This window comes from Aedes albopictus, chromosome 2, assembly GCF_035046485.1.
Source record: "Aedes albopictus strain Foshan chromosome 2, AalbF5, whole genome shotgun sequence".
Taxonomy (NCBI): domain Eukaryota; kingdom Metazoa; phylum Arthropoda; class Insecta; order Diptera; family Culicidae; genus Aedes; species Aedes albopictus.
The window spans coordinates 353,618,596-353,631,662 of NC_085137.1; the positions used below are offsets into that span (position 1 = coordinate 353,618,596).

The following is a 13,067-nucleotide window of genomic DNA, read 5'->3' on the forward strand; positions in this document are numbered from 1 at the left end:
TGGGGAAGATTTCACCGAAAGTTCGTGTGTATGCATTAGGATTCTGAACTATTCAGAAATAAAGTTGCGAAGTAGTTTGGTAGGTCGAGGACTGACAGATAGCGCGACTTCTTCCCTCCAGCATAGTTACCAAACAACTTTGGGTTGCGCATCAAGCAAAATTAAAAAATAAATATACAAAAGCTGTTGCGTGGGGGAGAGGGAGGGAGTCTAAAATAAATAGCCAGGCCCGGATTAAGGATTGTGGGGGCCCGGGGCCCGAGCGGATGTGGAGGCCCCTCGGAGAGATGACCAAAAATATTTTTCCTTATTTTCGAACGGTACTTGAGCAATAAAGCTAATGTTAACAACCAAAAATGGGTTTTGTGGGGGCCCCTAAAATGTGGGGGCCCGGGGCCCGGGCCCCCCCGGCCCCCCCTTAGATCCGGCCCTGTAAATAGCCAAACATTGTTTAGCAAATGTGCCACCAACTAGCACTTTCGTGCATGAAGATTTGAAATCACGGAAATTTATTATTAATAAATATTTATTGGATGATTCGGTAGAATTATTGAATGAAGAATCCGAAGAAGATGAATCGCTTGGTTCGTAAATATAGCTTCTGCTGAGCGGCACTTAATAGTAAACAGCTTTGTCCAAGATAATGATGTTGTGATTTATTAAATTCTAGTATTTTTTCTTCCATGTTTTGATTCCTTCCTCCTTTCTATCCTCCATAGGAACACATTTATCTACACCTAATACGATCCATTTCATAATCGCAGAATCCTTCTACTCCTACACTATCCTCTTGTGCTCTCTACTAGTGTGTTTTGCATTACACAATTACGAATTAAATGTCCAGTCCGCGCTCGGTGCGGTTGATTGTCCTTGACATAAGTTACATCTTTCGGTTCTTCAGGATCTTTGAAAATAAAATACCGTAAGACTTGCTTATCCATCTCATATTGCTCTGGGATGTGTCACATATGTAAATACACCATGGTGTAAAAATTTCATCTATGGTGAGTATTATTTGCAGACACGGCATCGATAACGCGCTGCCTTTCCTTTGAATCGGCACTCGTGGTGATAAATTATCATTTATCGTTGTGAAAAAAATCGGTCGCGATAATAGCTACTCGAGTTTTCGCTTCGTTATAATCGTTTATTTTCGAGCAGCTGTGCGAGAGTTGTGATCGACGAATGAACACTCAAGAGCGCGAGTGTCTTTGTTTACAATCGCCTCTGCTACCAGCGAGAGTTTTCCTCCGCTATAGACAGTGACAGCTGAGTTCATTGCATCAGCGATCAAAATATGCACGGTGAGCTTGGGAATGCTTATCGGTCAAAAAATCGTGGTGAGTGCTCCCCGATACGATTATTGGAAACCTTGATTGGAATCATGGTAGACAGGATGTCCTGGGCGCTAATAAATAGCGCCCACTGTCAAATGCGAAAATATCAACATTTTTTTTGTTTAACGTTTATTTTGGTTTGTTGAACAATTTTTGGAATCATTTTTTCCACCGCTTATGATCACAAAACACTTCAAACTCGCTTTAATATTAATGTACGGTAAGAGGAGCATGCGATTAGTTGAATAAAGCAACCCAACAAACACGCATTGTGAATGTGATTTCGTGTGTGGCTCACAACATCAAACCAAAGCTGCGTTTGTTGATTACACACTCGTTTAAATTTGCACGAATATAGTGGTAATCACGTTCAAATGTATGCGTGTCTCTTTTGTAGATGTAGTAGTGAAACTTGGGGGAAAATATGTGCACTCTTACCCCGGTTGTTAGTTTTATCATTATTTAGCCGTTTTACCCAAATCAGTTGGGTAATATTTTCATATGCAATCTGAATAGCCTTTGAATTGGCGTGCATTTTTGTGTATGGAAAAATTCAAGCTAGTGTTCGTGTGATGAAATGTCACTTATCTCTATGAGTATAAGGCAGTTAGATGTTGGCTACGATAAATTTCATTCATGCCAAGGGCCTGACCATTTAATTGCAGAAACTCAGAACTCACCATTCTAAAATTCAGCTCATTACTACAAATCTAGTAGGGTGGGACGGGGCAAGATGGGTCAGTGCCATTTTCGAGCGAATTATTCACCAGGGTGCGATGACGTCACGTTTTCGATTCCCGTATCTTGTACCAATGTTTAGGGAACTCAAATGCATTGTCAATGGGGGAACCCAATTGATGTTGGCTGCAAACAATCCTATTGGGTGGGAATAGGGATGTCATATACGTGGAATTATTTATGTTTTGATTATGTTAATAATTTTCTTAAGTGACCAGCATGAATAAACAAAAGTTATGAAAAATTATTCACTCTAGTTGGAAATAAAAAATAAAATGCTTTTCAGCTATTTTTATTATGCGATACATTTATCCTTATAATCGACCGCGGAGCAAGATGGTCACTTTCAATTTTGAGCGTATTTTTGAAGCATTTGCAAGTGATTTATTTACAAGAATATCTCGTAACTCACTCCAACCAAGCGGTATGAGCGCTTAAAATTGTAACAAAAATTTATGACAATTTTTTAGTAAAAACATCGATTTTCAGGTCGTCAAAATACCACTAAAATCGTAAACCTTTTTTGTTTTCCAAATGAATTAGTAAAATGTTTATTAGTAGCTCTTGTTTAGTCAGTATGGATATGGAGCATATATGAATATGTACAGAAAAAATCGTACATATTGCCGTTTTTCGTTGATAAAATCCGAACTACTTAAAAGGTGACCCATCTTGCCCCGCATTTTTTTCTAGGCCCGAAATCGGTCTTTTTTTAAATGCTCATGCAAAAGCTTGTTTTGTATTTAATTAGCTAACTAATATATTGAAGAGTAGAGGATGAATACAAACCAAAACAATTTGTATTTACAAAGTTATGCTGATTCATCCTTAGGTGACACATCTTGCCCCGCCCCACCAAACTTACTGGATTGCGTTCTATTTTAAATGTTATCCTCTCCGGTTATGTGACGACCAAGACTGTAGCTTCCCGTGCTCTGAACGGTGCACATTGGTCGGGCCCCATACAATGGGGCGACCAAATCTCCCAAAAAACGAGTTTGATATTTTTAAATTTTATTTCACCTTATAACAAAGTTAATGTATTGTAGTTTTATGATTTTTAATTGAGACGGGCTTGGTGGTCTACTGGCTACCGCTTCTGTTTCGTATGCAGAAGGTCATGGGTTCAATCCCTGGCCCGTCCCTTTCATCCTACTTTGCATCTTTCTATCAACTTATATGTCCATAGCTATCGCTAGAACCAGAAACGAATTGGAAAAAAGTCGTTTCCCTTCCAACTTCCACTCACAGCAGTGTCTATAACGCCTACAAGTTATGCAACCAAAGCGTGCTGTGCCGCTTGACCACCTTCACCACACATTCTATCACCATACGAACACAATAATCCCCCTATCCATCGATCGCATCACCGACCCAACGGTGACTCCCAGATCTACCATCCTTTCCGTCTAACAAATACCCCAGTCCATGCTGGATGCGGGGATGCAGAGGTGATCTCAGTCTTTACCCAAGTAACAGAACTAGCTGAACAGCAGTTTCTTAAGCTAAAGTTTGCTTAAAAGTGGTTTGTTCCACTCTTATACAGCAAAAATGTTTGTTGGGTAGTAGCAACAACCCAGCACACTCGTAACATTCCTTTCCCTTCCCAACTGACTATAAGGACGTGGCCGGCGCCGTTATTGATCCAAAATGTATGAGCTGCTTAAATTGCACTTTGAGAATAAGTGGAGTGTCCCAGCCCTTTATTCATTTGGATCTCAGTGCAATTGGTACCAGCTCAGATCAATCACGCAGGAGCAACCATTGACATGCATAGTCAGATTTGATCGTTGATCGTTTTGATCGAATAATTGCTACCAATATGAATTACTCCATTTATTAGTCAATGAATAAATCTACGTAAGACACAAATTTCCAAAATGGAGGAGTATGTGCCCCTTGAGCCAAACTACTGATGAATTAATCTAGCGATTTCCCTAGGGATTTTTTTCAAGAATTCCTAGAAGAATTCCTTCAGGGATCCTTCTAGGAAGTTCTCAAAAATTTCATATATTAATGCCTTCAGTTATTACTCCTCTAGAGAATTGACTATGATTTCTCTGTTAGATTTCCCAATTGGGCATCCTTGGGATTTCCCGAGGATTCCTCAATCCAGGGTACCGACAGTTTTTCAGCGAATTTTCTTCAGTATTTTCCCTACTTTTATATTTTTAAAACAAGTACTGGGGTATCAGTTATCAATTGCAATTGGGGTTTTAAATTTAGAAAAATGTATTGATTTTATGATTTTATATGAAAGAGCATTTTTTTCTGAACCACCATGATTTTTTTCAGATTTTTAGAACATTATTTTGGTACCTAAAATCAATTTCAAAGAGATTTTTCGATATCACCTATTGACAGCTGGGCAACTACTTGACAGCTCCGTCCAGTACAAAATGCGACGAGGGGTGATTCGACAAATCGCTCCCATACAAACTTCAAACTGATTTTTAAATAGGTTCCCGGGTTGGTAATTCATGAAAATTTGGATTTCGGATCAATTTGGCATGCAGATTCAGAATATAGAATTATCTCAACAGCGCTAAAGAAGCCAATTGAACAGCGCTAAAGAAGCCAATTGAAAATCATCAAGATTTTACATATTTTTGGTGACTTTGAGTTTTCCATACGAGCGAAAATCAGATTTTCATTTTGGGGTAACTTTGATAGTGGCCTGAAAAACACATTAAATCTTAAAAAATAATCACAGATTGAAATCTTAGGCATATGAACCTGATGAGAGATGCCTTGTCTAAAATATCAGAGAGATTTTTTATATCGAAACATTGATTTATTACTAAATTTTACATATAAAAATGGGTTTGTGGAGTACTGAGTGAAAAACACAGTGGATTTAGCTGCCAAAAATCATTATCTTTGTACAAATATATGTTTAACGGTACATCAACATATAATTGCATGCTATTCATGGTGTGTTTTTTTTTGGGTATTTTTTAAATTTTCTATTTACAAATTTTGAATAATACAGATTTATCTACATTAAATTACAAGGGTATTGCAAATTTTTAGGCGTTCATTGGTGTATGGAGATTTATGTCTCAATTTACAAAATTGAGTCCAGTTTGTAAAAACGCACTTCGTTAAGAGATTCAAGGCCAGATTTGGAACCTACTATGATGGATCTACCAAGAATAAGAGGCCATTTGTGGAAAAAATGGTTGAAACAGAGCTGTACAGCAGATTGTTTGGAGGGTTTGACAAATGACAGAAATATCATCATTTTTTTATTTTTAGCCCAAAAAATTAAATATAAACTCGGTTTTAATGAAAATTCGTTTAAGATGGACTTTCATATGTATAGTTTTGATCTACGTTTGCCTTTTTCTTAACTGGTTAAAGGAATCATAGTTATAAGGTTATCTATACCATGCCTGTCGCAAAGTTACCCGCATTATCAAAGATACCCCCATTTTACGGTACCTCTTGGTATTCCTATACGAAAAGCTCTTGGTGTTGCTTCTGAAAGTCCTTTAGAAAATTTTGTTGGAAATTCTCCTGGAATTCATGCTAGAATTTATCAACCCATTTCTGTTGTGATTTCTCCAGCAGTTTTGCTCCAGATATTTACCCAGTACTTTTTTTTCAGGATTTTCTCCATGGATTTCTCAAAGAGATTTTTTCAAAGATTGCAGTAGGGATTCCTTCAATGATTTTTCAGAGAATGATCCAAGAATTCCTCCAGGGATGTCTCTAGGGATTTCCACGGAGATTGCAGTAAGGATTCTTTCAGAAATTACTCAATGGATTTATTCGGAGCTTCTGTAAAGGTTTTTACAGAAACAACTTATGGGATTCCTTCGGGAATGCCTTGAGGGCTACGTTCCTTAAATCCTCGGGTAATTTCTCCAGAAATTCCCTCGAACAATTATTCAAAGATTTCTTCATAGATTTTTAGAGATTAGGCTCTGGAAATTAAAGTGGAAAGGCAGCGCAAACGTAGCCAATTCGGGCAGTATCAGACCCTCCCACCTATCTCCGTCTCTGACGTGCTCAGAACAAGTTTTCATGAATAAAAAAATGATTTTAAAAAATGTCCCGATTTTGTCAGCCCAAAATGCTACCAGGGGCTGACAAAATCGGGTCCTTACTGTAGTACATCTTAAACATCATGCTTAGGGCTGCATAAAAACGTTTAAATATTTTGCAGAAAATTGCAGTTTTTCAAATTAGAGCTGTTTTAAAAGGTCATGTTTTTATTCATATATTTTACGTTATTGTTCCGTTTTTTATTGAAATAAAATTAATCTTCCCACATGTTTACACGTTTTGAACACACTTGATTGGTTTTGATCGAAAGTTGATCATTTAATTGAATTCAAATTGATTATCTAACAAAAACGCAAAAAAATGTGGGGTTTACTGACTTATACTTATATAAACTTTTGAATACCTCTTTTGAAACACTAAGGGCCTGTAGACCCTAAAACAACTATAAAACATATCTAGACAACCTATAGTTTCGATTAAACACATAAAAAGAGTTTTGGCTGAACTTTCTCTTTTTCCGACCATTGTGCGGTGTACTCGGAATATTAGCAATACCACACGTGATTCCCGTAGATTTTATTAACATGCTCATATATCTGTATTTCACTGTAACTTGAACAACTAACTATCAGTGACATCGTATAATAAGTAATCCACAAAATTAATGCGTTCTTTATGTTCTGAATAAATGTAACCTCGTCCCATCGGGCGGTTGATTGGTACCGGTTCGGATGCTGTGAGATTTACCTCCCCCAAACGGTCTTCTGGATGGAACGCTTTTAAACCGAAAAACGTTGCTCTTTCATGTGCACCGCCAATTGTTATATGAATTTTGCAATTTTGTTTTATCTCCAATTTTTCAAAAAAAATTGGTTGCACGTAAACATCATTTCTCGAAACAACTTGTTTCGTTACCGATAGTTCGTGTGACTCAACAATTACCGTTATAGTAAGGCTACGGTTTGCAACAAAGTCTTCGTAAGGTTTTTCCTTAATACCTACAAATATTCCTAATCCATACAAATACAAACTTTTACTCACATTAAATTCGACATCTGATACAGCGATACAACGATTAAAAGGATCACCGGTAATACGCAGCTCACGGCACTGCATATCACTTAAGTTAACTTGAAATTGGGTACCTGATTTATTTGCATTGCGCCATTTTTCAACTGCATCCAAAAGTTGATCCATACTGCAGTTCATGCGTTCGCTAGCAGTGATCTTTATCAATGCTTCCTCGGGCAACTTGAGGAAATCCCGGTGTTGAAAACACTTGATAGGATTATCCCGGATGGTTTTCAAACAAATTTTATCGATATCAGGAAGGTGCCTGTTGCGGTTATGCCGATAATTGTTTCTAAAAAGCTCCAGAACATTATCTGTAGTAATAGATTGTTCAACAAATTGCTCACAAATCTCTGTCAATCCCGTTAGCAGGTACTTATCTGCCGCAAAAAACACATCCATAACATTGCTTGCCCTATGGCAAGCTTCCTCGGTGTATATGTAGCGTAGAATCACTCGAAAAATGTCCGGTTCGATGTCCTCAATTACAACTGGCTTTTCAAGGTTGTTTTGCTGCGCTTCAGCGAAAGCCCCATTGAACTGCGCGTGGAATACACTGCTGGCCGTCGCCAATATTAGCTTGTGGGCGTGGATCATTTCACCATTGGTGCCAACTCGGAATATCACATCCGATTGGAAATCGGAAAAAAGTAGTTTCTGAAGAACCGGTAAGCCGTGTTGAAATGGTTCTTCCTGCGACCTGCAATTGAGTTAAAAGAGACAAATTTAGTACTCATACTGTTTGGTAACAAAATCAGAGATAAACTTACATTTTTATGGTTCTTTACGTTGATAAATGAAGACTACGAAAGGACGGCAAATGGTTAGACGAGTAAGCAATGACTATTCATTGGACAATGAAACAATTTTACATCGAGCAGATCTTTACCGTTTACCTAGTTCAAAACAATTATGCCTCAGCTCAATACATCACCTTTTCAACAATAACCAACTGTTTTCATTTTCTATAGAACTTCAATCCAAGTTGCATAGGGGAATTGGGGTTAAACATCAGAACTCAAAGTATATCATTATCCGGAAAGCAGTTTACCAGAAAACCTGTATCATTTATCTAAACATGGATTACCGGCAGGGAGTGCGTTCAATGTTGCTCAACAGGAGTAAAATCATTTAATTTTGTATGGTGAAAAGCATCTAAACTCGAATTTCTAGAAATGAATAGCTTTTACTGAAAAAATATTTGGTAGGCATCAAACCGGTCATCATTATGCACAACCGCTACCAAATATTTTTTCGAATAATGTGCTTCACTTCGAGTAATACTCCATTAGATGCTACAGTGGTTTTTCGATTTTGTCACGGTTCTATTTAATCACGCTCCATTATATCACACTCGATTTTAGCACGCTATTTTTTCTATTATATCACGCTATAATAATCGATACAAATATCGCTAAGCAGATATTCCATACTATATAGGATATATGAATCGTCATAAGTAAGATATTTTGCACATTAGTATACGATTATGGTACCATTGGTGACAGACCGGACACAGGATTCGATTATCTAGAATAACTTTCCCATGCTCTGCTCTGCATCGAGTCCGGTCTGTATGTGTCAATTCCACGCGTTACACTTTCCATCAGAGGTCTCCAGTTAGCCTTAGTAAATAAGGTTTTGGACCGCCAATTCAGAGACGGCGGGTTCGATTCCCATTCCGGTTGGGATCTTTTATAGACTTTCCTATGCGTAGTGTATAATTGTACTTAGTCGATGTTGGCGCCACGATAGGTCCTGACGACGATAATGTCGGAGAAGTGCCGTCCGTCAATCAGAACGTGGTCGATTTGAGATTCCGTCTGCTGTGGTGATCTTCAGGTGTAACGATAAGGGAGGCTGTGTTGGAAAAAGGTGCCACGTGTGGCCATATTTTTGGAGGCGGCGAAATCAATGAGTCGTAGGCCGTTTTCGTTCGTCTGCTGGTGGGCGCTGAACTTACCAATCGTCGGTCTGAATTCCTCCTCCTGGCCTACCTGAGCGTTCAAATCACCTATGATGATCTTGACGTCGTGCCTTGGGCAGCGATCGTACTCACGTTCGAGCTGCGCGTAAAATGCGTCCTTGTCATCATCAGTACTTCCGGAGTGTGGGCTGTGCACGTTTATTATGCTGAAGTTGAAGAATCGGCCTTTGATCCTCAACCTGCATATTCTTTCGCCGATCGGTCACCAACCGATCACGCGCCTCTGTATATCACCCATCACGATGAAAGCTGTTCCCAGCTCGCGTGTGTTGCCGCAGCTCTGGTAGATGGTATGATTACCTCTAAACGTTCGCACCATGGATCCTGTCCAACACACCTCCTGCAGCGCTACGATGCCGAACCCGCGGTCCTTCAGTAGATCGGCGAGTATGCGGGTGCTCCCAATGAAGTTGAGAAATCGGCAGTTCCACGTACCGAGTTTCCAATCGCAAGTCCTTTTCGTTCGCTGGGGTCGTTGCCGTTGGTCTCGGTTCGTATTATTCTGTTGCTGATTTTCCGCTACAATGTTTTTTTTTCACGGCTGGCTCGTAGGGCCTGACACCAACCCCCTACTTTCCGGAGGACCATAGAGCACAGTTGAGCTTAGAGTCCTTCCCTGGCACTCGGACGTAGATCAGCCGCCCCTAACATGGGGATCAGACGCTGTTGTGAGCCGCTCCTCCTGGAGAACGGACGCTCAGGTTTGCCGAAGCAAACCCCCCCTTCCCTGTCAGCCTACGACCAAAGTTCCCACCGGGGTTGGTTACCCGATCTTCCCTAAGGTTGCTCATAGTTTCCGACCGCGTGGAGTTAGGGATAGGAGTTGCTGGGCAGAGCCTAGTGGATCACAATGGGATCTGAATTGCGCAGCATACCCAGCCTTTACCGTGCCGTGTGCAAGTGTATTTTGATTAATAAACGCCTTTGAAAAATAGATGTTTCAATTATATCACGCTTCAATATATCACGCGAAAAATTTTTTCATTCGTGATATAATCGAGAAAGTACTGTATTGGCCATACAATATTTTAGCGATTTACCTTTAGCGATCTTTCGCGCATAGAAGCTAGCGCCACATTGGTCGATGCGGAGAGTAGGAAAACAGTCAAAGCATTTAATTCATTGTAAACCGGAGTGAAAATTTCCCATTTTCAACTGATGCATTGAAAATGCATTGAAGTGGACATTCAAGTCGTTTGTCCAGGCTAAACACATCGGATTGAATATTGTTGAGTAGCGTTGAAGTGAGATGTTCGTTTCAATTTATTACCTGCATCGTCTGTTTTCCTACCCTCCGCATCGACCAATGTGGCGCTAGCATCTATGCGCGAAAAATCGCTAAAGGTAAATCGCAAAAATATTGTATGGCGAACAGCATCTAAAGGCAAATTTATCGAAGTGGAACACATTATTCGAAAAAATATTTGGTAGTGGTTGTGCACAATGGTGACCACTATTAAGCCTACCAAATATTTTTTCGGGAAAAGCTTTGTATTTCAAGTAATTCAAGTTTAGATGCATTTCGCCATACAAAATTAAATTGATTTACTCCTGCTGATCAACTGTGGCTGCGCGCAAAGCGGGTAGTCCATTGCATAGTCGCTATTTGTCATCCCTGGCGTCGCGGACAACAAATTTGCATGTAGGTTGTTCTATAGCTGTCCGGTTTGCCGGTGTTTGAAAATCGGAAGTTTCTTCAAAAACTCCTTCAACAAGAAATGTTGTTAAAAAGGGAAAAGATCAAGCTAGGTGTGGACAGACTTGTTAGAATCCCAAAATGGCAGCCACAATGGCCGATTTTTAGTGCCTACTCACGATTTCTTGGGCACAAACCTTTTATAGGCAATACCAGTGCACCTGAGTTTCTTATTTTAGGCTTATTACAAGTGAGAAAGAACAGAATAATAAAATGGACTGTTGGTTGAAGCTTGCTTCTGGAGATTTGTGCGTCTGAATTTCTAATGCACTGTTGAAGCGGGATTTCAAGACGTTTGTCCTTAAATTTGGTCCCCATCTTGATTTTTTTAGAGAAAAACATTTTTTTACAATGTTCTCAAATCTCGATTATTATCGAACTTTCATATAGGGTGAAGAAGGGTATTATCGGCAGGTTTGTTCTCTTCGTCATGAGGGGTTTTTGTAGGTAGAACTGCCTGAATTTTTGGCATATAACTCAGCTTGGTTGGGAAGGATTTGAAGCCAACTCTGAGCTCAAGAGGTTCCGAAAACCCCCCCATGACGAAGAGAACAAAACTGCCGAATATACCGTGAAGGTACCATATTTGACGCGGGTCCAAAATTGACGAACTTTTAATTTTTTTTTCTATCATAACTTGGCTTTGGCTAAAAAAAGCATTCAAAAGTCAATTGTTTAATCTTTATTTACGTTTCCTCTTAGTATCCCAATCAAAAAAAGTCCATATTTTTTTTATAAATAAGCAAAAGTAAAAAAAAAAATCAAAAATTCATCCACCGGGTGCATCAATCCTTAGCGGAAGTGCTAAATATTTGTAATCAGTTTTTGAGCAAAAAATGTATTGTTTTACAACAATTTTGTCAAAAGCTATAAGAAATAGGTTATTACTCGTAACATATTGTTCAAAATGTTTTAAATTTTAGGTTTTTGGTACATTATTTTATCAATATCTTGTGCGTCAAATTAGGCACACAGTGTTCCTAATTATTTGTAGAGTAAAACATGGGGTCGAACATAAACTGTGAAGTCTCTGTCCATATTATGATCGGTAGATTTCTAAACAAGGTGGCATCACAGACATCACGCCAAGCCATTATGACTGTGGTAGCTGTATACATTAGGGTGTCGTTCATAAACCACTTAAACTTTTATAGACAAGAGAGGTCGGGCTAAGTTTACATTACAAACACTTGATTGTACATGTAATACATTGCAATAGACAAAAGGGAAATGGGGTAGTGAAGGCTCAGCTACGTTGATGTTGGTTGACGTGATTTATGAGTAGCCCCAATGTATAAAGGAAAGGGCGCTATCATCAAATCCTCATATTGCCCAATGCGGAAGAGATGTTTCAGGAAAATCTAAGGATGCATACCATAATCGGATCACATTGTTCGAAGTTTTTGGGTCATTCAAATATAACATAATACCAAAATAAATAGTTGTAGAGCCTCTCCAGTTCACGTAACAACTTTTGGTAGTAATGTTGTATGCTTTTGTACGGATTATAATTCTGTGGTAGTGCTCCATATCGTCGCGTATTTTGTGGGTCGTTCAATAAAATTAACGACTCAGCTCTCGATTCAGCATGTTGCTTCAAAAAACAAAAATATATCTTGGATTGGATGACTGTTCTTGGATTGGAGCTGTCTATAATATGGTAATGTCTATAATATGGTGCTCCATACACCAATAAACGCCTAGTATACGCCTAGTAAAAGTATGCAATGCCCTTGTATGTTCATGTAGATTAATCTGTATAACTGATAACTGATACCCCAGTACTTGTTTTAAAAATATAAAAGGAGGGGAAATATCTACTGTTACATAAAAAAAATATTAGGAAAATTCGCTAAAAAGCTATCAAAGTTACCCCATTTTACGGTATGTGCAACTAATACCCACCAATGCACACTAGGTAGCATGAAGAGTATTTGCTGCAAATTGTATGAGTCGCATTCGCAGAAGTATGGTGCTTCCTGGAATATGTAAGCCGCACTAATGGAAAGCATTTGTTTATCCCCATTGCAAATATACATGTATCGGGACACATAGAAGGAATGAAGACTTTTTCCTATTGCAGGAATTAACTTTGTAGCATAATCGATTGAATTCTAATGAAGTAAAACGATAGTTTTCTAAGCGTTTGTCCTTCTCCTGTCTAATATACATGATTTACCCTAATTCTCTTATTTTTCATACAAATTCTCGCGCCAAAATATAGAGT

General features: G+C 38.8%; 2 protein-coding genes across 2 annotated transcripts in view; both read right to left on the reverse strand.

The window, feature by feature from the left end:
* Positions 1-13,067, reverse strand: part of LOC109416657 (uncharacterized) — a 325,658-nt gene that overhangs the window by 29,945 nt on the left and 282,646 nt on the right. The window lies entirely within an intron of this gene.
* The window catches only part of LOC115263253 (uncharacterized), a 52,183-nt gene continuing 45,649 nt past the window's right edge, over positions 6,534-13,067 (reverse strand). Inside the window, exon 15 of the mRNA XM_062852729.1 lies at positions 6,534-7,857. The gene's annotated coding sequence lies outside the window, so the exon portion shown is untranslated. The remainder of the gene's footprint in view (positions 7,858-13,067) is intronic.